General features: G+C 49.1%; 1 protein-coding gene across 5 annotated transcripts in view; it reads right to left on the bottom strand.

Annotated features, from left to right (window-relative positions):
* Positions 1 to 22,777, bottom strand: part of CHST11 (carbohydrate sulfotransferase 11) — a 262,006-nt gene that overhangs the window by 202,144 nt on the left and 37,085 nt on the right. Inside the window, exon 1 of one of the 5 annotated variants that reach the window (XM_042993070.1) lies at positions 464 to 2,034. The exons of 3 other annotated variants lie outside the window; for them this stretch is intronic. The gene's annotated coding sequence lies outside the window, so the exon portion shown is untranslated. Of the gene's footprint in view, positions 1 to 463; positions 2,035 to 22,777 lie in introns of those variants that run through there. One more of the 5 variants, XM_042993068.1, reaches the window with a different exon arrangement.

The following is a 22,777-nucleotide window of genomic DNA, read 5'->3' as shown; positions in this document are numbered from 1 at the left end:
CCTCATTTCCATACTAAGACTTCATGTTGCCAGAATTTCTTTTTCTTTTTTTGAAGCATCCTGGCCCTTTGCTCCTCATAAGCATCAAAATAGCTAGGGCACTGACTCCACGCCAGGCTCACTTCACCTTCATGTGAATACCGTGACTATTCCGGGTTCAGAAAGAGGGAACCGGGCTCAGAGAGGTTAAGTAACTTCACCAAGGTCACACAGGAAAAGAGTGGCAAGATAGAGACAGATCCCAGTCGAGGCTTGCAAGATCCAAATCCAAGCTCCAAACTGCTCATTTTAATGGCTGTCCCTGGGCTAATTCGAAAGATGGAAAGCTTGCCTCCCAACCAGCCTTCTAATATAATAGATTTAGAAGGTGTTTGCACTTAAATTTACCCAAGGCTCAAGAAGCCGTTTTGAATACTATATACCAGGAGGCTTTAAAAAAAGCTTTTAGAATTCCAATGGATACCTTAATACATAAGATTTGGTCTTTTCTCCTGGATGATGATTTCTTCCACCTTCTCCCGTTTAATAATACAAGCACTTACACCATGCTTAGAGTTACACAAAACATGAAATCCAACTCTAGAATGTGGGTTCATCACAATGAGTGGACAAGTCACAATGGTTCCACGCCGTGCTTTGTTCAAAAGAGATGAAATCCAAAACAAAACAGGAATAGGTATGTGTCGGGTAAGAATGTGACTTAAAATTTAGGAAAACATCTTGTACCCTAGACTGCCAATTCCTTGAGGACACGGATCCTGTTTTATTGGGCTTTTTATCCCCAGAGCTCAGCACAAAAGTGGCACACAGTAGGAGCTTAATAAGGATTTGCCGAAATGGAGGATGGAGGGATGGATGGATGGATGGATGGATGGATGGATGGGTGAATGGCTGAATGGAGGAGGAAATAAATAGATGAGTGGATGCTTCCACCAATGATTACACCTGAAATTATCTGTAAGGAACTCACTCTCTCTCTCTCTCTCTCTCTCTCTCTCTGTCTACAATGTTTTTCTGGCCAGATGTATATTTCCCACTGTCCACCCTGGATTTGGACAAATGAATGAGCTGGCTGCGGAGCCCACAGTAGAGCAGAGACGAGGGAACCAAATGTGGGCTGTTACTGAACTATGACCTTTCCCAAGGACAGACAGATACCAGCAACTGTCCATTTAACACACACATGCTGAATGCAAATACTTTTTCTGGGAGGCAGCTCCGTTTGTTGGCACCAAAACCCATTTGTGATCTCTGCGTGTCCTTCCCATTCTTGAGTCCCCAAAGGGGAAAGCACCATTTATTCAAAGAAAGCCGCTTTGGGTTAGTAACCACTCCAGAAAACAAGTCCTGTAGTGCCGTTCAATTCCAACTGAGGAGCGAGGAAAAAGAACACGTTCGCTGGCTTTCGTGCACGCTGCGGCAATGAGGCTGCTGGTTGGAGCAGGTTCACGCAGGCATCTGTTTTCACAGTCCTGCAAACACAGCGCTTGAGATGGGCTTTTAAAGACAGCCATGTTCCCAGGACACAAAAAGGAAACTGACATACAAATAATCTGCCATGTTAAACATGGGGAGAAATAAGAGGTAAACCGCAGGCAAAACTCGGGAGGAAATGCCAGAGTTCTAATAAGCAGCAAAATATTCCTTATACAATAAGGTGACACGGCTCTGTGGCTTTACAAAGCATTCACACAGAAAATGTTTCATTTGGGAAAACTCAGGAGAGGAGTGTGAACACCCCGTATAACCAATAAGGGAACCACGGCTCACTCTACTTGGATTCGGTTACTTGCTCCGGATCACAGATGCAGGAACTAGAGACGGGGCACGTTTTGCATCCTGCTCTGATGTATTTCTCGTTGCTCCACAGAAACATTGTTGGCCCCACCCTGAGTAGCAGGTTGTACCCAGGTAAGCTGCAAGCTGGAAACGGCTCCTGTCTTTATGAAATTACCAGGCCATTGAGGGTTGGAGCCAGAAACGTAAGCTGCCCTCCCTGGCTCGACAAGCACCAGGGAGTTCTCCATGAAGCAAGCTAACCAGAGGAGGAGGGAGGGAGGGAGGGCGTTAGGGAGAGGCAGAGAGAGAAGAAACCCCACCCACATATCTGAAACAGACAGGGAACTAACTGCAAGCTGACTCTCACCCATCCATCTTTTTTTTTTTTAATTTAAAAAAAGAACTTTTTTTTAATATTTACTATTTTTGAAGGAGAGAGAGAGAGAGAGAGAGAGCAGGGGAGGGGCAGAGAGAGAGGGAGACATGGAATCCGAAGCAGCCTCCAGGCTCCGAGTTCTCAGCACAGACGTGGGGCTCGAACTCACGAGAACGGTGCGATCATCACCTGAGCCGAAGTCGGATGCTTAACCGACTGAGCCACCCAGGCACCCCTCTCATCCATCCGTCTTAAAGTGATCTCAGAGACCAATTTCTATGTCTTAAAAATGAACCCGGTGGCACCTGAACAGAGAGAATCCAGTTGTCTTTCATACCACAAAGAATGCCTTTTTAAGGTGCGAATTACCTATTTCTAATTAGTCAAGCATCTACAAAAAGTAGACATTTTTTTTTATAATTGCCCTATTTTCCACCCCACCCATCCCGACACACAGAAATAACTTACTGTGAAAACAGAGCCCAAATCAAGCATGAAAAAAAAATGGCCAAAACATTTAAATCCTCGAATCAATTATACCACCTCACCATTTTACCTTGATCAAAGACAATTACAGAGACAATAAATAAAGCCCATCCTGCAGAGGTTCCCAAACACAGCTAGGGATGAGAAGAAAGCACTAGAGAAACTTTTTCCTTTTTCTGAGAGAGAGAGAGAGCACATGTGTGGGGGGAGAGAGAGAGGGGGAGAGGGAGAGAAGGAGAGGGAGAGAAGGAGAGGGAGAGAGGGAAAGAGAGAGAGAGAGAGAGAGAGAGAGAGAGAATCTCAAGCAGGCTCCACGCTCAGTGTGGCGCCCAACACGGGGCTCAATCCCACAACTGTGAGATCAGGACCTGAGTCGCAATCGAGAGTCAGACGCTTAACCAACTGAGCCACCCTGGAGCCTTGGGAATCTCTTTAAATGATACAATGCTGAGCCCACCTCTGGAGATTTGAATGAGTGGGTATTCTGGAGGGGCCGGGTTGGCCCAGTGTTTTAAAGCACCCCTCCTGTAATTCTGATGGTCAGCCTGCTTGAGAACCTTTGCAACATACCTAGAGAGATCATCCGAGAGCAAAGGCTGTCTGGACAGGACCCACCCCACCACGTACCAAGCACGAGGGCAGGCTTATTCCACACACGTCATCCTTACAACATCTTCAAGGTTGGCACAATGACACCCATCTACAGATAACATAGCTGGGGCTCCATGATTTGCTCAGGAGGTGTGTATTCCCTGGCTTCCCAAGAAAGCCTGCTCTATGCTCCTACCCTGCATAGAAAATCCACCGCTGAGGAAAGGAGCCAGGGCGAGCACCAGAACAGAGACACCATACAAGTATTTGAGAGGCTGGCGCCGGTTCAAGGACTGCCTTGATTTAACTTCCTAGTATTGATTAGTATAACTGGGAAAGAAATGCCAGTGGAGACAGATACCCTAATTTTACAAGCGCCAACCGAGTGGCCCTTGCCAGGCACAGGGAGGGTGCTGGGCGCCCGTCTGGGCTTTCACCACCGCGCAGGAACTACGCAGACCAAGTTCACGAGCCTGCAGCTCGGCCAGCCACAGCCTGGGTGCCCCGGCCCGCAGCCGGGAGAGAGGATACAGGCAGGAAGTGCCCACTGGCAGGGAAACAGGAAACAATTCTCCAGGCCAGGGGAAGAAGAGGCCCATTTTAATCAGACGGTGGAGCAGACCCAAATCCGTTTTTCCCTCAGTGTCTGAAGCCTCAAAGCATCACCCCGGGATCCCCCAGGGGCCAGAGTGAGGTACTCTGACACCCAAATGTAGGACATGTCCATCCAGAAATAGCGTGTCTGTCCAGGACACTAGGAACAAAGGTTACAGCCTGCTTTCCTGGAAACAGGCCAGAGCTACGAAAAGTCAGCAGATGAAGGCTTCTATCTGGTTCGCCCGCTAACTCGCCATGATCTTGGGCAAGTCACTTTGTGACTGAGCCTCCAAAATACAGAGGTGGAAGAAGACGATCTTTGAATTTCCTGCCAGCTCTGACCCCAGACCCAAACCAGACACCAGGCTGGCAGGACAAACGTGCAGGGAGATTTCCCAAGGTGCTGACCACAGGGGACCAGGTGGGAGGGCGGCCACCCTGCCTGGACCTGCATTTGCCCGAGCATGCCTGTGGCGGATACACGCTGCAGGAGAGCACGCGGATCAGAAGGAAGTGGTTATGGGAGAAAGCAAAGGATAGAGACCCAGTGAAAAAAAATATCTGTCCCAAAGGTCCCCTCCAGACTTGAATTTGATGGTAACTTCCAAATCTTCCCCTGTGGGCCTCCCAGTCATTCATCCACTCACTGAATAAACACATACGAGAAACTGCACTGGGAGCCAGGGGCACTGAGGCCACTATTATCATTATTATTATTATTATTATTATTATTACTATTACTATTACTACTATATAATTAAAGTGGCTAGGAAATAAAGACATGTATATCTAAGTGATGCTGGGATTCCCCTAATAGACAAAAAAAAGTCCACCAGCAAGACTCAGAATGTGTCCAATTCTTTCCCCTGCAACTTACATATTCCAAAGGGATCTCAGGCAGTCGGCTTCGAAACAAAAGGCCACGGCCTCCAAGGCTCGAACAGAAGGGCAGATTCACACCCCAGGGCCACGGATTGTCTGGCTCTCTGAGCAGAGACATGCAAAGGTCAAGGGCTCTCAAGGGAATTCAGAAGCACCCCCTCTGATGCTCAGAACCCAGAACAGATTTAGTTCCACCCACAGAACACTGCCCCCCACAGCCTTGATGCACAGAGCTTGGCCTGTGCTCTGGCCAGGGTCGTGGCCCAGGAGAAAGATCCTATCGCTGAACAAAATTAACACATCCGAAGAATCTCCTTCAACAAGTGCTCTGCAATTTCAGACGACAGACCCATCCATCCTAGAGTAAACTGAGGGTTAAAAAAAGAAGAAGGTAGGGGTGCCTGGGTGGCACAGTCGGTTGGGCGTCCGACTTCGGCTCAGGTCATGATCTTGCGGTTTGTGGGTTCGAGCCCCGCGTCGGGCTCTGTGCTGACGGCTCGGAGCCTGGAGCCTGTTTCGGATTCTGTGTCTCCCTCTCTCTCTGCCCCTTCCCTGCTCATGCTCTGTCTCTCTTGGTCTCTCAAAAATAAATAAGTGTTAAAAAAAAATTTTTTTTTTAATAAAAAAAAAAAGAAGTAAAAAAAAAAAACAACTCACAACTGGCTATGTAGCGGCAGGAGTGACATTCATTTTCCTAACTACTACCCACGGACTGACCAGACCTTACAACTAACTACCACCACAAGTACACTGCTAACTTATCACTCACCATGAGGCTATACTGCCTCTCACTGAATGGACCCGTATCTATCCCTCTATAAAGCAGGAAGTATATACTTCTGGATGATCTGACAGAAGATGTAAGACCTTGTGAGATAAGCGGAGCAGGTATTATCAGACCCATTTGACAGATAAAGATACTGATGCTCAGCAGTTCAGAGACTCCCCCGAGGGCTCACAGCTGATAAGCAGTAAGATGCTTTTGGCTCCCTCAGGCCTCACTGCCTGCGGCACAGCTGTGCAGAGAGACAAGCGACTCCTGAGCCCTGCACCCTTGTTCAGTTCTGATGCCAGCGGCGAGGAATGACAGCTGAGGCAGAAGAAACTCCTAGACCGCGACAGAGTCCCCTTCTCTTCTGCAGCTGGGCCTCCTCGACTACACACGCACACTGGCTCACTCTCTCTCTCTCTCTCTCTCTCTAAGTAGTTTCCCAGGAAAACATAATATCACCCGTTAGGAACCCAGGCTGCACCTGCGTCGGACCTTCACTGCACCCGATCGTGAAGGCTTTGCCGAAACGGTTCTCGGGACAGCTGTCGTGGGTCCTGCAGCCGAGACGGACATCCTTGCATCTCGGCAAACCCCACTGCAGCCATGTTTCTGCGCCGCAGCTCAGAGGAATGGAAAGAATCAATTTAAGCCAAGCAAACCCAACAGGCTATCACACAAAGCGCCGATGTCAAATCAAACCTCATAACCAGCAATTACCCATCAAGCCGGGGCCATAATGACGGGCTCCTCGGGGTCACCTCCCCGGGAAGCAGGGAGGGGGTTACTGAAGAGAGAGCTGGGATCGGACGAGTGCGATGACAGCCTCAAGAGAAAGGTGTTCCCCTCGCTTTTCGATACATCTCCCCACTCCCGTGTCCGAAGACACAACCCTGTCCTCGGAGGTCAGAGCCCATCGTGCTAGAGGAGATTCCAGGCTCTCATGCTGTGCCCTCTAATTTTAAAGGAAGCTGGCTTTAGATAATGGCCTGCAAGGTGCTTCCTTTCAAAACTGCTGTAATTAAACTGGAAAAACATTAATTTGTACCCTCGTGGTAAGAGGGTTTCCTGGAAATTCCTGAAAGGAAGTCGATAATCGATGAGTGGGTAAATGTCACACACGCAGCACAAGCACCTGAATCCAGCACAGTCTGTGAAGCCTCAAAAACCCCCGGCTAAAGAAACAGCACTGCGTCCCCAAAAAGCATTGTGCCAGACCTCTATTGAGGGCTGGTAGTGTGACAAAGAGACACACACACACACACACACACACACACACACACTCACTCACAGAGGAAACAACATTTGCAGTCCTGGGCCTCAAAGCTCCTTATAAGACGAGCTCCAACTCTTTAATTTGAGGAGAGAAGAAAGCATTAAAAAAAAAAAAAAAAAAAAAGATTTTTAAGGAAAACAACAGCTTCTATTAAAATGCATAACACTATCTTTCAATAGATGAAAGGACTCAGTAGAAACACCATAAACCTCAGAATTACACGGTAAATCGCTTCTTTTGTTTAACGCAAATTAATATCATCACAGATAAAAAAACAATAAGCCCAACATCCCCCGTGGGACCGCTATGTCCATAAGGCAGCTTGGGAGACTGTAGGTTGACTGAGGTGGGGAGAAGGAAGGAAGGGTAGGTCACGGCCACCTTCCCACTCGGATCCTCAAATCCTGTCTCATCACCTGAAGTGTTTCTCCTGCAAGTGACACACAGATGACTTTCCAGTCTCCATTTTCCTTGCATAAGCCGCCAGACGCAGAGCCGGAGTATATTGGCTGTGACAGCACATCTGTCCGGGGCCCTCCCAAGTGCCTCCCGGAACACGACGCACAGACGGCGTGGAGTCTGCTGAGTGGCGGCCTTGCCAGGGGCTTCAAGAGAGTCAAAGTGAATCTGGCACCGAGGCAACTAAGAAACCTCTTGACTATCCCTTCCCGGGCCTCCCGGCAGCTGACTCCCTCGGAACCACATAACTAATGAAGGAAATCCAGCATGAAAATGTGTGTAAATCCAAATCTTCCCTCTTGCCCACAGGCTCCTGGCATGCAAGCCGATGGCAGGCATGCCGATTCAAAGACCGTCCTTGAACTCAAACGGGTTGTACTTCCCACCTCCAAGGTGACCTTCCATCCAAAGTGACCCAGCATGCTACTCAGTGGGGAGAAGAAAGCGCGGGCACATAGTAGGTGCTCAGAAAACGCCAGCCGCTCCATTAAGAAGAGGGGCCAATTATAAAACACCTGGCTTGGGGCGCCTGGGTGGCTCGGTCGGTTGAGCGTCCGACTTCAGCTCAGGTCATGATCTCACGGTCCGTGAGTTCGAGCCCCGCGTCGGGCTCTGTGCTGACAGCTCAGAGCCTGGAGCCTGCTTCAGATTCTGTGTCTCCCCCTCTTTCTGACCCTCCCCCGTTCATGCTCTGTCTCTCTCTCCCTCAAAAATAAATAAACGTTAAAAAAAAAAATTTTAAAACACCTGGCTCAATTTCACCAAGCTTAGCAGCAGTCAACTTACACCACATCACATGGACTCTGTGATCCCCCAAAGGATGCAATTCTTCCTGGGGTCTGGTTCCTGAGTCTCTTCTGGGGCCACATTCTCCTTTTAAGAATTCTGTTAAGCCTCAGAAGGAGGGCAAGTCCTCTCTCACCAACTCCAGTGTGACCAGTGGACCTCGGCATCACCTTGGAACTTGTCAGAAATGCATCCTCGGGGGCAGAAATGCATCCTGGCCCGGGCCGGGCCTACCAGGGGATCAGTCTGCTTTTTGACCAGACCCCAGACGGATTTCCCCACATCCGAGATCGCTGTGTAAAGGGTGACGGCAGCCTTAAAACTGACAAGCTTCAGAAAGAAAAGACACTGACGGACAGAAGAACGAGACATGATAAGACTACTGAAAACGACTCCTGAGAAGGATGTCAATCCATCATTGGTGCAGACAGGCGGGGATTAACCTGGCTTCAAGAAACTCACCCAACACGAAGAGTGAAAAGTGGACTCAGAGACAGGGGAAGCCTGTGGGTGGAGCCCAGGGACCCCGCCAGACATTGAGCTCTGGAGTGCAACTTTAATTTCTTTGAAAAATCCTCAGCATCCTCTTACGTTACATCCAAGGTTTTATAAAAGAAACGGATTATAGGGGTCAAATTCCAGCTTCCCCAAATTACTGAACTGCCAGGCTTAGGAAAGTTACTTAACTGTTTGGGAGCAAACTCACTTCCGCTAACAGCCTCGCTGGGGAGGATTGAGAAGCAAAACAAAACAGCGCATAGAACGTGCCTCCAGCCCATCACAAGTGCTCAGCACATATCAGTTATTGCCCGTTTCTCTCCATAACTCTAGAAAAAAGAGCCCACAGCAACATTTTGTCCCGTGACCAGCTTAGGCACAGACGAGGGGGGGGGGGGGGATAAGGCCAAATGAATCCAACATGTAGCACAGAGGCGCTCCCAACAGGCCCCTTTTGGGTGCCCTGAGTGCACTGGGAGATACAGATGCCAGGCTGTCCAGTGTCTGTCAACTCCTCCCGGTTGCCCTTCTTCTTTACAGCAGGTGCCCCTTTCATCCAGTGTGGCCCATGGTGACATTAGGTGTCAGGGTGCTCTGGGGGCTCCCCTGGGACAAAGAAGCCGTTTTAAGCAGATGCATTAGCAGGTCGGCTGCAGAGAACAGTGGAAAAGCTCCTCTCCCTTATCTAACCACCCTGCAAGCCTCCCCTCTCACCCCTCATCATGTGGGCTGCCCACAGCCCAACGATCACTGGCATCCCGGGAGCCCTCCATTTCCAAGCACCCCAAAAAGTGGGAGGAATGGTATCTACCTCATCGCTTCATGGGGCAATTCGGAAATCGTCAAATAGCAGCCACACGTAAGGGACTGATGACTGATAAATGGGAAAAAAGCAAAAGATGGCCATTTCGGTAGCTTGTGCTTTAACACAAGGATGGGAGCCCCTCGTAAAAATTGTATCAATACACCTCTCACCGAGACAGAAACAGACACTGCTCTTGACTGAACACCAAGGTGAATGAAAGAAAACCAAGAGCCGGGGTCTCTGCTCCCCCAGCTAACATCTGTCAAGGGCCTGGGCCAGGCCAAGACCCATGCTGAATGCTGGCTATTCCCCGCTTAATCCACTCAACAGCCCCAGGATGGCAGGTCGAGGTATTACTTCACTCTGTAGATGACAAAACTAGGGTCGAGAGAGGTTGAGTAACTTGCCTAAAGTCACGCGGCTAAGAAGCAGCCTAACCCCAGAGCAGCAGTTCTCAGTGGGGGGAATTTTGCCCCCAGGAGGCATGTGGCATGGAGACATGTTTGGTTGTCATAACTGGGGGATTATTACTGGGAGCTCGTGGGCAGGAGCCAGAGACAGCGCTAAAGATTCTCCAGGGCACAGGACTGCCCCGAACAACCAAGTACCATTCAGCAGATGTGGGGAAACCTCACCCCGAGCTTCTATTCTCATCCATTGCGCTGTACCGTCTCCCTTCTTGTTTTCTAACGTGCCCACAAAAGGGCAATAAATATCTTTTTAACGTGACCATAAATCAGAGTACCATAGCCCTGGAGTCAATGCTGAAAATTGAAAACACTTATCATGCCTTACTTTCCTTGACTTCCTCCAATGCTTCCACCCCAAGGCTTTGAACTTGCTTTTCCCTCCGCCTGAGCAGTTCTTTCCCCCTTCCCACCAAATCCCTCATGTGTGTTCAGGGCTCACACATCACCTCCTATGCACCAACCATTACCCTCTTTTTTTTTTTTTTCTTAAGTTTATTTATTTTAAGACAGAGAGAGAGAGAGAGCGGGAGGGGGAGGAGCAGAGAGAAGAGAGACAATCCCAAGCAGGTTCCACACAGCCAGTGCAGAGCCCAATGTGGGGCTCAATCTCACAAACCATGAGATCATGACCTGCACCAACATCAAGAGCTCGACACTTAACTGACTGAGCCACCCAGGCGCCCCCAACCATCACCTTCTTAATAAGTCCTTTTCTGACCATCCCACCCTTCCCCATAGCAATCCTCACCCCAGACATGACAGCTATGTTTATCTGTATGTGATCTAGTTCGTCTCATTAGATTGTAAGCTCCATGAGGGCAGGAATCTGTTTCTGTGTTACTTATTGCTGTTTCCTCAACACACAGAAAAATGTCTGGCACACAGCAGGAACTCAATAGATATTTGGTGAAACAATGACTGACTGACTGACTGACCGACTGAGTCATAAGTGAAGGAACTAGCTGAGGTTCCTTCCTCAGGACTTCAAGAGCGTTGGCTTTCCCAAAGCCTCAGCATCATCAGGGGGAGAAGATCTCTACAGAACCTGGCTCATCTTGCTACAGTAACCGTGTAGATCCGGGTCGGCACACCTTTTCCTGCAAAGAGCCAGATAAATATTTTTGGCTTGGTAGGCTGTCCAGCGTCTGGAGAAACTACTCAACCCTGCCCCTGGTAGTACAAAAGCAACCCTGGAAGATACAGGAACGAATCATTACGCCTGGCTGAGTTTCAGCGATACTTTAAGAACACTGAAAATTTGGAGGCACCTGGGTAGCTCAGTCAGTTAAGCATCCGACTCCTGGTTTCAGCTCAGGTCATAATCTCACAGTCGCCACACTGAGCGTGGAGCCTGCTTGAGATTCTCTCTCTCTCTCTCTCTCTCTCTCTCTCTCTCTCTCTCTCTCTCTCTGCTCCTCTCCCCACCTCAAGCACTCTCTCTAAGGTAAAAAATAATAATAATAATAATAATAATAAACCTTATTTTTTTTAAGTTTATTTATTTATTTTTTGAGAAAGAGACAGAGTGCAAGTGGGAGAGGGGCAGAAAGAGAAGGAGACAGAATGGGAAGCAGGCTCCAGGCTCTGAGCTGTCAGCACAGAGCCCGGCCCATAGGGCTCGAACTCACGAACCATGAGATCACGACCTGAGCCGAAGTTGGATGCTTAACTGACAGAGCCACCCAGGCACCCAAATAAATAAACTTAAAAAAACAAAAAACAAAAAACAAAAAACAAAAAAAAAAAAAAAAAAAAACCTGATAATTTGAATTTCATGGAATTTTCATGTGTCAGTAAATTATTCTTCTTGATTTTTTTTTCCAACCACTTCAAAATGTAAAAACGATTCTTAGCTCACAGGCCACACAAAAACGGGAGATGAACTAGATGTGGCCCAAAGGCCACAGTAGACTCACTAGTTCCAGATCCTCACGAATTTTGGTGATCTATTCAAAAGGGATGGCCCAGAGTCCTTGCAGGATCCTCATTCACCATCATGGCACGCCCCAGAGGTTGGCTCTTCACATCCTTGTCTACCTCAGTTTACCTCTGTGGAGACAGAGGCCTGACATGACTTATCCGAGGTCACAGCACCCCGGCCGCTGACTCCAGGGCTAGAATTCTGTCTGCACTTAACAGATTGTCACCAAACCTTGTCCATAATGGATACAAAGCCCTCAATTAATCCATTATTGATTTCTGAGAGTTAGCAGGGAAGATCCCAGGGATGTGAGCATCGGAATCAGCAACGATTCCTGAGCTGAGATGCAAATGCCAAATCAACGACAGGGCAGTCGCGCATCTATCCCCCAGCCCAGAAGGCTGTGCCACCTGCCCTGGAGAAAGAAGACGTGGGTGCCAGCAGCCGTTTGCCCTTCGGTGTTACAGGAAAAAGTTAACGACACAGAAAATTGGCTGTGCTGCCCAGGATGGCAAATAGGAACTTGAAAGGTGAAGGCTTCATAATAAACACACAGGGCTTATACTTTAATACCTAAGCCAGGCGTGACCCTTTCCCACCTTAATTTTAGAAACGTTCCTGAATGGTAATTAAGACACTCAAACGAAAGGCAGAGACTCGGGGGAAAAACTCACATCCAAAATCCAAAAAGTTGGAACCACATTCCTCAGGAGTACTGTCCCAGAAAAAACCCCTGACTACATATACATATCACCTTAAAACGGCCCCCAAGTCTACTGCACCAATGTTTTCTCGGTGTGTGGAAGACAAAAACAAACAAAGCCTTCCAAGTTCCAGCACGACCTCAAGGAAGGGCTACCTCCCCTGCCCCACCACCCCCCCAGTAATCAGGTCATGTTGAAGCACCGATGGAAATGCCAAAGCCCTGAGCCTCACCCCTCAGGAGCTGTACACCTAGAATCAGAACGAAAATGGCCATAAAAACCAGGATGATGACTCAGTTCAGCATCTGAAGCAGTGGACCCCTCTCTTGTTCCTTCCTCCCCAAATCCTTTTGCTACGGAATTCTTAAGGCAAAGGTTTAAGCCTAATAGGATCTCAATGAAAACATCTGGGATGGGCTGATGGGTGAATCCTAAACAAAAATGCCCGGATGCCTGGAGCCGGCTCTTCACACTCTGGAATTCAAGATGGCGTCTCCAGTTGGGTTTCCACTGATGACGTTGGTGGCGCTTGGCTTGTTCTGTCTCTAAACTGCCTTCCCCTCTTCCTCCTCCGCTCTGGTCCTACAAGCTAACCATCTAGCCTGGATTCGACTTGCTGAGGAATCACTTTCATTGTGCTCCTTCCTGTTCAGAGAACTGAAATAGACCTTTTCTCAAGCAACTTCTTCTGTCTCAATAATTGACTATATTGGTGACCATAAAATTGATTTCGCAAACCAGGATACTTCTGAAATTAAAGGGGTACTATTAATAATTATGCCAGGACTACAGCAATAAACTGGAACTGTCCAGGACATACTAGGGCACAGGGTCCCACAACTATAAGACGTTGGAGGAAGCACCCTATATTATCTCGTTAACCCTGTGTCACCTTTTTAACCAAGTAGTTCCTAGGGGCGCCTGGGTGGCGCAGTCATTTAAGTGTCCGACTTCGGCTCAGGTCATGATCTTTCAGTCCGTGGGTTCGAGCCCCATGTTGGGCTCTGTGCTGACTGCTCAGAGCCTGGAGCCTGCTTCAGATTCTGTGTCTCCCTCACTCTCTGCCCCTCCCCTGGTCGTGCTTTGTGTGTGTGTGTGTGTCTCTCTCTCTCTCAAAAATAAGTAAACTTTAAAAAATTGTAATAAAAAATAAAATAAAGTAAATAAATAAAATAAAATAAAATAAAATAAAATAAAATAAAATAAAATAAATAACAAACAGTTCCCAGCATAACACCTGAAACATCATAGGTGCTTGATAGTAAATATTTGTGAAACTGATTCTATAAATTGTAAGAGCCCTACATGGTAACATAGGTACGAGCTGCTTGGGATTTGTTTCCGTAAATGCTGCAGATGATTACAAAATAAAATCCTACTAGAAAATCATGGCTTCTGATAGTCTCTGTCATTTTATTTCCACCATGGGTATTTTAAAACCTCTCACTGTATTGTGTATAATAATAATTAACAGTAGTTATCACATACTGAGTCCTGTGTATATTCATTACAGTCAAGAAACCTTGGATACACCCTCCCAAACACCCTAATAAGGAAGCATTAGTATATCTAGTCTCTAAGTGAAGAAAATGAGGCCCAGCAAGGCTAAAGAATTCAAGGTTACAGATTCTGGCCAAGCTCATCCCTTTCCACTGACTAGAAAACTGGCCAACCAGAACTTCCTGGTTCCCAAGGTGGTAGGTTTCAAAACCACTTCATGATCAAGACAAAGTGGCGTGTCATTCAGCCAACTATCCCAGAGCCATGAAATTGGCCACGTGTGGCCCAGCCGTACCACTGACCGTCCGTCCACTGCACTAACTACAACATTACACGGATCCAAACTAAATGAAAAGGAGAAGGCCTGGAAGAACATTAGGAAGACACTATGATAACATAAAGCACAACCCTTCTTTGAAGGAAGTCAGAGATGGGCACCTTGATTTCCAAGTTCCCAGTAGGCTTTGCAGGACAGCCCCACAAACGGGACCTGCCAACAGAATTTCCTAAGTAATGGAAGGAAGTGAGCCCGTGGAGGTGAAGGGAGAAGAGCTTGTATTAGTAACAAGACCAAAGAAAATTGCTTTTGAGGAGGGGAGGGAATTTAGGCTGTAAACTCCGTAGGCTGGAGGCTGATTCAACCCAGGGTTGCCCCAAACTGCTCGGGCCTTTCGTCCAACTTTTTTTTCTCAGTGAAATTCCACAAGTCTAAAAAATTCATCTCCCATGATGCTTGGATTTATGGGAGTTTCACCTCTAACACAAGAGGTTTAAAGCCCTCCCCCTTCCACCCCACCAACTTAAAAGTATGTATAAATTCCCCAAAGCTATGAAACAAGGCACTCTCATGGGTACATTCCTCAAATTACAAGCTACCAAAATACTTGACAGTAACACACTGGGTTGTTGACTCCTCTGTTAAAAAAAAATAAAAATAAAAAATAAAAAAAAATTCAAGAAGCTCACATATCCACTTGCAAGAATCACAAACCAACTTCTAAATACAATCCCAGGAAACGAGCTGACCAGCTCAGCCCCAACAAGGGAAAGCTTTGTCTGCCGAACAAGAGATTCTCTTCATTAATGCCTCCCTTGTATTGATTATGGACGACATGCTGTATAAACAGTTTCCACACCGAGGAGGAAGGAGCAAAGTTTTGCTGCAGTCACTAAATTCAATAGGAGTTACCAACTCCCTGCAGAGTCCATTCTGCTCCTGAAAACATAGTCGGCCATCCCTCATCTCAAAGGCTCTAAACCCACCAAGATGGGCGCCATGTTCCCTGCAGCTGCCAGCCAGAAGACCATATAAACTTTTAGCCTAAAAATTAACTAGGTTCTGGGGCACCTGCCTGGCTCGGTCAGTAGAGCATGCGACTCTTGATCTGGCAGTCGTGAGTTCAAGCCCCATATTGGGCATAGAGATTACTTTAAAAAAAAAACACACACAATTAACCATGCTCTAAGAACAGCCTAGAGCAACACTCTTATCTTCACCATGCATAAACTGTAAACTGCAACTCACATTCTCCAACCCCACCTTTTGGGTTCCAAGATCCTCATTTCTCACAGGGCTGCAGACTAGAACCCAACAGTGCATGAAATGGACATGAGACTCAGTTACTAAGACTGGGTTTAGGGTGGAAAATCCGATAGAGGTGTTTAAAAAAATAATAATAAAAGAATTGTTACATATCTCTTGCATAAACACTGTTGTGTGGGGTCTTGCTAAACAGAAGATGAATATGTAGCTAAATACATTTCTCTGCCCCCTTGAGACCAAGCTCCGGCCGGTGGCGTGAGGGTAGAGGTGGTGACTCCCAATTCCAGGCCTGACTCAGTATCGGCGTCCCTCTGTGGAAGAAATGGTGAGGTTAGTCATTGTGGCAAATTACCAACGTGGCCCCACTTCTTCACTCCTCCCCGATGCTTTCCTCTGGCCTCGGAACTCTGCACGCCATTCTGGGCAGCGCACTCTGCCCCGTGTTCTGACCCGGGGCTCGGCCGTGTGACTTATTTTGGTCAACAGGATGCCAGCAAACACGGACAAGAGACAGGCACAGCACAGTCGAACCACCTCAGTCATCCCAGCCAAGGCCATTCCGGTAAGTGACCCGCGGCCACTAGAGCAAAGCTGGCTTAGACCACCCAGATGTGTGAACGATAAACGACTATTGTGTGCTACCGAGGCTTAGCGGTTGTCTGCTAGGCGGAATGTTAGAGCACCACGGTCATCATCCCTTTTAACAGATGGAAACACCACGGCACAGAGAGGAAAAGTGCATTCATCAGGGTTACACGACTGGTACCTGGCAAAGCTGGAATGTGAAAGCAGGCAGGGGGCTCTTACGGTCTTTGCTCCTCTCCATTTCATCCACCTTAACTTTTCTCAACAAAGCAGCAACAGTGGACTCAATTGGCAGGAGGCAAAGTGCTCTGCCCAGGTTCGCTGTGGGGGGCCTCCAGGCTGGGAGCAGGGATCCTGGGGACCCTGCCAATTGGCGGCACCCATCCTCTTCCAGCCGCTGCGTTAGCACGGACAGTGATGGAGGCTGTCTGTTCACAGGGAGCTGTGCCCTAAGCAGAAGGAGCCTGCACCCCGGAGCTCTCCCTGCCCTTCCCTGCACTGCAGTGTCATAACCCAGACCCTTGGCCTCCAGAGAGGCCTCCTCGGGGCCAGCGCCTGGAGCCAGCAGGGGCTTCCTCTCCACCAGCCTCCTCCCCATGCCTACCCCTCCAAGGCTTTCTTTCCTGCTTGGCTGCGCAGTGTCTTTTCCCATTCACCAGGAAATCTGCAGAAATGCCTCTGGCACCTGCCTCTGCTCTCACCTCCCTCACCTCCACTTCCTGTTTCCGGACTGCTTAAGCCTGACTTCCAAATTATCCCATCTGGAGGTCAACTGTTGTGACAGCCAGCTGTATATGTCCCCTCTCCCGTCCCCACTCCCCCCCCCCCCTAAGTAACGAATAACGGCTTGGCAAAGAAAGCATAAACCTCTGCCAAAATAATGTCAGGATGACTCACAGAGTTACTGTGTCCTCTTACCCCTCTACCCAGCCAGGTCCCCCTTGCATTTTCCATCTTCGCCAATCACCAAGGGACCAAAGGTGACCACTCTAACCTGAGCACTAGCACTGGTGTCCTCAAAGCGGCACACCTGTACCAGAATGCCCCGGGACGCTCGTCTGCGAAGCAGCTTCCTGAGCCTCACCCTGGCCCTGCTCAATTAGACCACCTGCGGGAGGCATAGAAGCTGTGGTCATAGTAAGTCTCCCCAGCACTTAAAAATAGCCTTCCTAGTGACAATCTTAAGTTGCAGGACCACAGCAACACCCGCCAACGGTCAGCAAGTAGCTGACATGCTTTATCCCACATGGCCTCCCTTCAGCTCTAGAAGTAGGTACGACTTTCCTACCATTTTAGAGGCAAGGAAACGGAGGCCCCGCGATATGAAATAATAGCCAGGTCACAGAGCTAATACGTAGCAGTGTTGGGCTTTGAACAGAGATCCACCCCACGTTCCAAACCTGCTCTGAACAACTCCTACACAAGGTGATGTAAGTATTTCCAAATGCCGGCGACCCTGGATGTCTGTGTTCACTTGCCGTGCATCTCTGTGGTCCAGGAAGCCATTATTAGAATGCAAACTCAAAACGCGGGCACCTTACTTTCAGAAAAGTCTCTGCACGCTCACTTGTGGTGGGTGAGTGTAGTGTAACCACTGGATTTCAGGGATGGGAAGGACAGAGCCAATGTCACAGCTTATCCAACCTCAATTCCCACCCAGTGCCAGAGGGTGGGGGGACTCACGAGTAAAGATGACACTGGTTATCTTCATAGGTCACCAGCACAGAGAAAATCCTTTGCATCTTCTCCCAGCTAATCCTATTTTAGCAAAGCATTAGGCACCAAGTCGGTAAATAATGACACACTGGACAAAGAGCTGAAGTGCTAAGCAGATAATAATAATAATAATGGTAATGACAGCAACAGCTACATGTACCTCCTTTGACTCCAAGGAACATTATCCCCATTGCACAGATGAAGAAACTTACAGAGGTTAAGTAATCTGCCCCGGGCCACGCAGCCAGTTCAGAACGAAGGCTGTGACACCAACCCACGCCCGAGTCACTCGGAAATCACCGCCCTGAAAACACTTGCTGTGCAAAGTGTGGCCCCCCCAGAAGGGCAGCATCGACATCGCCCAGGAGCTTGTTAGAAATGCAGAATCCCAGGCCGCACCCCAGACGCACGAAGTCAGGCGGGAGGGCCCAGTTAAGTCTGCAACGCGTTCATTCGCCTAGACGACGGTTTCTCAGACTCAGCGCTACTGACGTCTGCGGCTGGATGATTCTTTGCTCTGAGGACTGTCCTGTGCTGATATTTAACAGCATCCCTGGTTTCTCCCCACTAGATGCCAGCAGTAACTCCCCTTCCTCCCCAGGTCACGAGGACCAGAAATAGCTCTAGCAGTACCCGACGTCCCCTGACAGAGTCACAGAGCCCCCCCAGCAGAGAACCCTGATTAGACTAGAGCACGCTTCTGCAGGGCTGTCTGGCACAGAGAGGAGGTCTGTATGCAAAACTCACAGAGGCCTGTCCCTAGATGCAACACCGATCGTCCTGTGAAACACAGGGCTACGGAATCACAGATCTGCAGATGTCCAGCCCCAGCACCGAGAAGGCTGGACTAGAGCCAGGCTTTGCCAAACCTCACTGTATCCAAGGATCACCTGGAAATTGTTTTAAAAATACAGATTAAGGTAGACCCTACCCAACCATGCAGATCTACTAAATAAGAAACTCTGAATGGGGCCCTGGAATCTGCTTATTTTTTCTTTCAAATTTGTTTAATCTATTTATTTTTGAGAGAGAGAGAGAGAGAGAGAGAGAGAGAGAGACAGGGTGAGCAGAGAAGGGGCAAAGAGAGAAGGAGACATAGCATCCGAAGCAGGCTCCAGGGTCTGAGCTGTCAGCACAGAGCCCAAGGTGGGGCTCAAACTCATGAGCCATGAGATCATGACCTGAGCCGAAGTCGGATGTTTAACCGACTGAGTCACCCAGGTGCCCTTCTTTTTCCCTTTTAAATCTTTATTCATTCACTGAGGGCCTATTCTTGACTTTTCAGGTCAGTTCCCAAAGCAATCTCCGGCCACAGAGAAAGGGAACAAGTCCTAACGGGTCCCATATGCCAAGAGCGGTCACCAACGGCGGCCAGGATTCCCAGGAAGGTCAAGGCAGCCCCGTAGTGAACCAGGTCCCCAGTCCTGGTGTGCCTGCCAGGGACACAGGGCCCACAGTCTCACTGGTCATGTCCAATCAGGCAGAGGTGCTCCCAGGTGAGAGAATGGAAAGACCTTGCAGTTGGCTGCTCTGTGTGGGCCTGAGGCTGTTCTAACCATTTACAGCACTCACTCCTTTATTCCTAAACGTACCCACTTTGGAAGGTGGGTGGTAATCACCTACCCCAATGTGCAGGTGGGCAACGAGGCTCTGACAGGGTTAATGACTTGCCCGAGTTTTACGGTCTGGATTTGGGTGTCCCCCCACCCTCCAAAATTCCTATGTTGAAATCTTAAGTTCCCAAGAGGATGGGATTAGGAGGTGAGGACTTTGGGAGGTGCTTCAGCTGTGCGGGGGGGAGCCCTGAGGAACGGGGTTGGTGCCCTTATAAAAGAGGGTCCAGAGAGATGTCCAGTCCCTTCCATGGGGTAAGGACACAGCGAGAAGGAGTCGGCTATGAACCAGAAGGAGGGCCCTCACCCGACCATACTGCCACCGTGATCTAAAAAATAAAAAAAGGCAGAATCCTAGGCGCTGCCCCAGACCTGCTGAATGCGGTGTGAGAAGCGCTGATAAGATAGTTTCTGCACTTGATAATCTGAACTGCCAGCCGTCTGTGGGCTACCCAATTTAACACCCAGAGCGGTCTCCCAGCTAGCTCACATATCCGTTGTTCCACACACGCAGAGAAGTGGGGGTGGAAAGGTAAGACTGGTTGCAGAAGGGATGGAAATAAATTACCGCTCACAAATTATGTCCATCCAGTTAAATTACTAGCAGTCTAAAGAGAAGACCCGGGCTGTTGTTTGGGGGGTGGGGGGGGGGCGGTATTTTTTGGCCCCCGGCAACTGACAGGTACTTACTCCAACAAGTGGACATCTTCATCAACTGAAGTATCAGGCCAACCTGATCTGTTCTAAAAGCTAAGCATGCCTGGGGGCACCTGGGTGGCTCAGTCGGTTGAGTGTCCGACTTCAGCTCAGGACAGGATCTTGCAGTTCGTGAGTTCAAGCCCCACATCGGGCTCTCTACTGTTGGTTGGAACAGAGCCCGCTTCAGATCCTCTGTCCTCCTCTCTCTGCCCCTCCCCCCACTTGCGCTTTCTCAAAAAACAAAGAAAACATTTAAAAATAAATACAAACTAAGCACACGGATGGGCTAAGGGAAGAGGAACAGGAGGCAGGGGCGGGCGGAGCTAGGAGCCTCTGCCCGCCCGTGCGCTGGCAGGGGAAGGGAAAGTGATGACAGTGTTTGCTCAGAGCTGTGCTCTGCCCTAAAATTGGCAGCGGCTGGCCATGGCTGTGTGTATGATTAACAGTTTCCACACCAGGGTTTGCTGGAAGGCACTTAAGGTTTGCAACTCCCTTCTGCAAAGGCGCTAGGTCCTGCCGTGTTCCCAGAAGGCTGCCTGCTTCCTTCCTCCTGCATGGGGACCCCGAAGGGGCGGAGGCATGTAGATGGCAACTACAAGTTCCCTCTCTCCAGGCTGACTTCACGCAGCCAAGCCCTGGGCTGAGCGCTTCACCCGCCTCGGCCGATTCAGTCTTCACAAAGGCCACGAGGGTGCCCAGAGGGTGCCAACTGGAGCCCGTCTCTGCAGGTCAGCTGGGCATCTGCAAGCTTAAGTGACTTGCCCAAGGTCAAAAATCTAGTAAAGTGGTTGGGTGAGGATCTGGACATAGGATACGTGTGACCACCAAACGCTAGACCACAAACCCCAAGAGGCAGAAAAGTCCTTCAGGTCCGGCACCTCCCCTTAGCCTCCGCAAGATTATCCAGGAAAGTTAGGGTGTTTGCCTTCAGAAGTGTCCTCTTGACTAACACCTGTCCGTCCCCAGTAACTCCCCAGGCAGCAGGCTTTATGCTTAAGGGCGCAAAATCTGCTAACAGCAGAACCGGGCTCCTGGCCCCGCTGTGAACACAAGGAGGGCAGTCCAATCTGAGCACCTTTCTACTCCACCCCCAGACCCTGGTTTTACCTCTCACCCCAGAACGCTCTGGAAAGCTGCTTCACTCTTGTACCTGTCTCTCTCAGGCTGAGAAACTCAGCGCCCCGATCCTCGAGGACTCTGAGGGAAATGCAGTGCCCTCAACAGCAGGTCCTGGGCACTAGGGATGCGATCAAAGGGCTCTATCCCACCTCCTGACCAAACCTACCTTCCCGCCCCAGCCCCTACACAGATCAGACCTGAGGAACCTCCTCCCAGTTCATTCCCTAAAGTTACCACACTAATCCCCTGGTTTGCTGCAACCATTCAATTGCATATCTCTCTAGGTCTTTCAGAGAATCAGGTGCACTGAAAGCCAAAACCCTGTAAAGGAACCCCATACCAACCCCAGGGCAAAAGCTGACAGTCTTGTCATTCAACTGAACCTCCCCCCCCCCCCCCCCAACACAAGGGATTGGTAATCTCTCTACGAAATCGGCTCTGGGGAAAAGCGTATCTCCCACTCTCCTGCTGATGGCTCCTTTCTTAGCTCCTATAATCCTTTCTACCCACTCCACACGGAAACACCATGCCAAAGACAAATCAGTCTCGTACCAGTAGCACACCAAAGGGCAGAAGATGTCACAAGTTCACTTGCCTTCTTCCTTTCTCTTTCTAGTATCCTTGGTTCATTTTGCCCCTGATTAGCCACGAGGCTTAACATAAACCATTGAAAATTCTCTGTGCCGCTTATCGCCAGGCTGGGACGGATGATACCTCCCAATCGAAAACACGAGAGGCCAACAAACCCTTAGCAAGCACCAGGTCTTCCAAAGGGGAGGCGATATTGTACGTTAAGGAAATAAAAGGCGAGCGCTCAGATAAGCTGCCAGGTATTAATGCAAAGTAATAAACCAGGAAAAGCCCCAACAGCAGCGCTTTATGGAGACAAAGCAAGAACTTCTCCCAAGGAGGGGGGAGGCCAGGAACGGAGCTTCTAATCTAATAAATCAAAGCAGAAAAAAACCAAACCATTAACAAGGCCCAGCAAATGTAAATCAGAAGACAGCTGCAGGGAAAAATAGAAAGAGCTTACAGGTCACCTGGGGTGCCAGATTAAAAATCCACAATCAAATACTGCAAAGCTGTATGAATCTTATTTATAGCGCCACCAAAACATATTTTATAGAGCACTTCCCCGCTGGGGCCTGGGCTGGCTGCACCAGGGACAGGGGCTCAGAGGACGCCCTAGACCCTACGGTGGCCTCATGGCTGCGAGGGGGCCAAGGGAGGGCAGCAAGAGAGAAAGGGGAACAGAATGAGAGGACCTCGGCAGTGACAGAGGCCCCAGAGGACCCGCCTCTCTTTTTGATGATTTCCCTGTGTTTTTTTGGAGGGGAGGGGGGAAGGCTGAACTCTCCAGCATTGAGCCACCTGCTGTCCAGAGCTACTCTATCTATTTGATTTACATAATAATGCCTTCTTCATACTCATGGATCTGTAGCCATTTGTCAGGGCACATTTTCTCCATATCTTCCTCCTTGATGTTTTCTTGCAGAAGCCAAGGTTAAAAAATGCACAGTCTGGCCCCAGAACTGCATCGAGTTAATGGCCCAACAATCAATTACTGCTCTAGGCTTGCAGGGGAAGGGTTGGGCAAAATAAG

The sequence above is a fragment of the Panthera tigris genome, chromosome B4 (assembly GCF_018350195.1).
Source record: "Panthera tigris isolate Pti1 chromosome B4, P.tigris_Pti1_mat1.1, whole genome shotgun sequence".
Classification (NCBI taxonomy): domain Eukaryota; kingdom Metazoa; phylum Chordata; class Mammalia; order Carnivora; family Felidae; genus Panthera; species Panthera tigris.
This window is presented reverse-complemented; position numbering and strand designations above follow the sequence as displayed.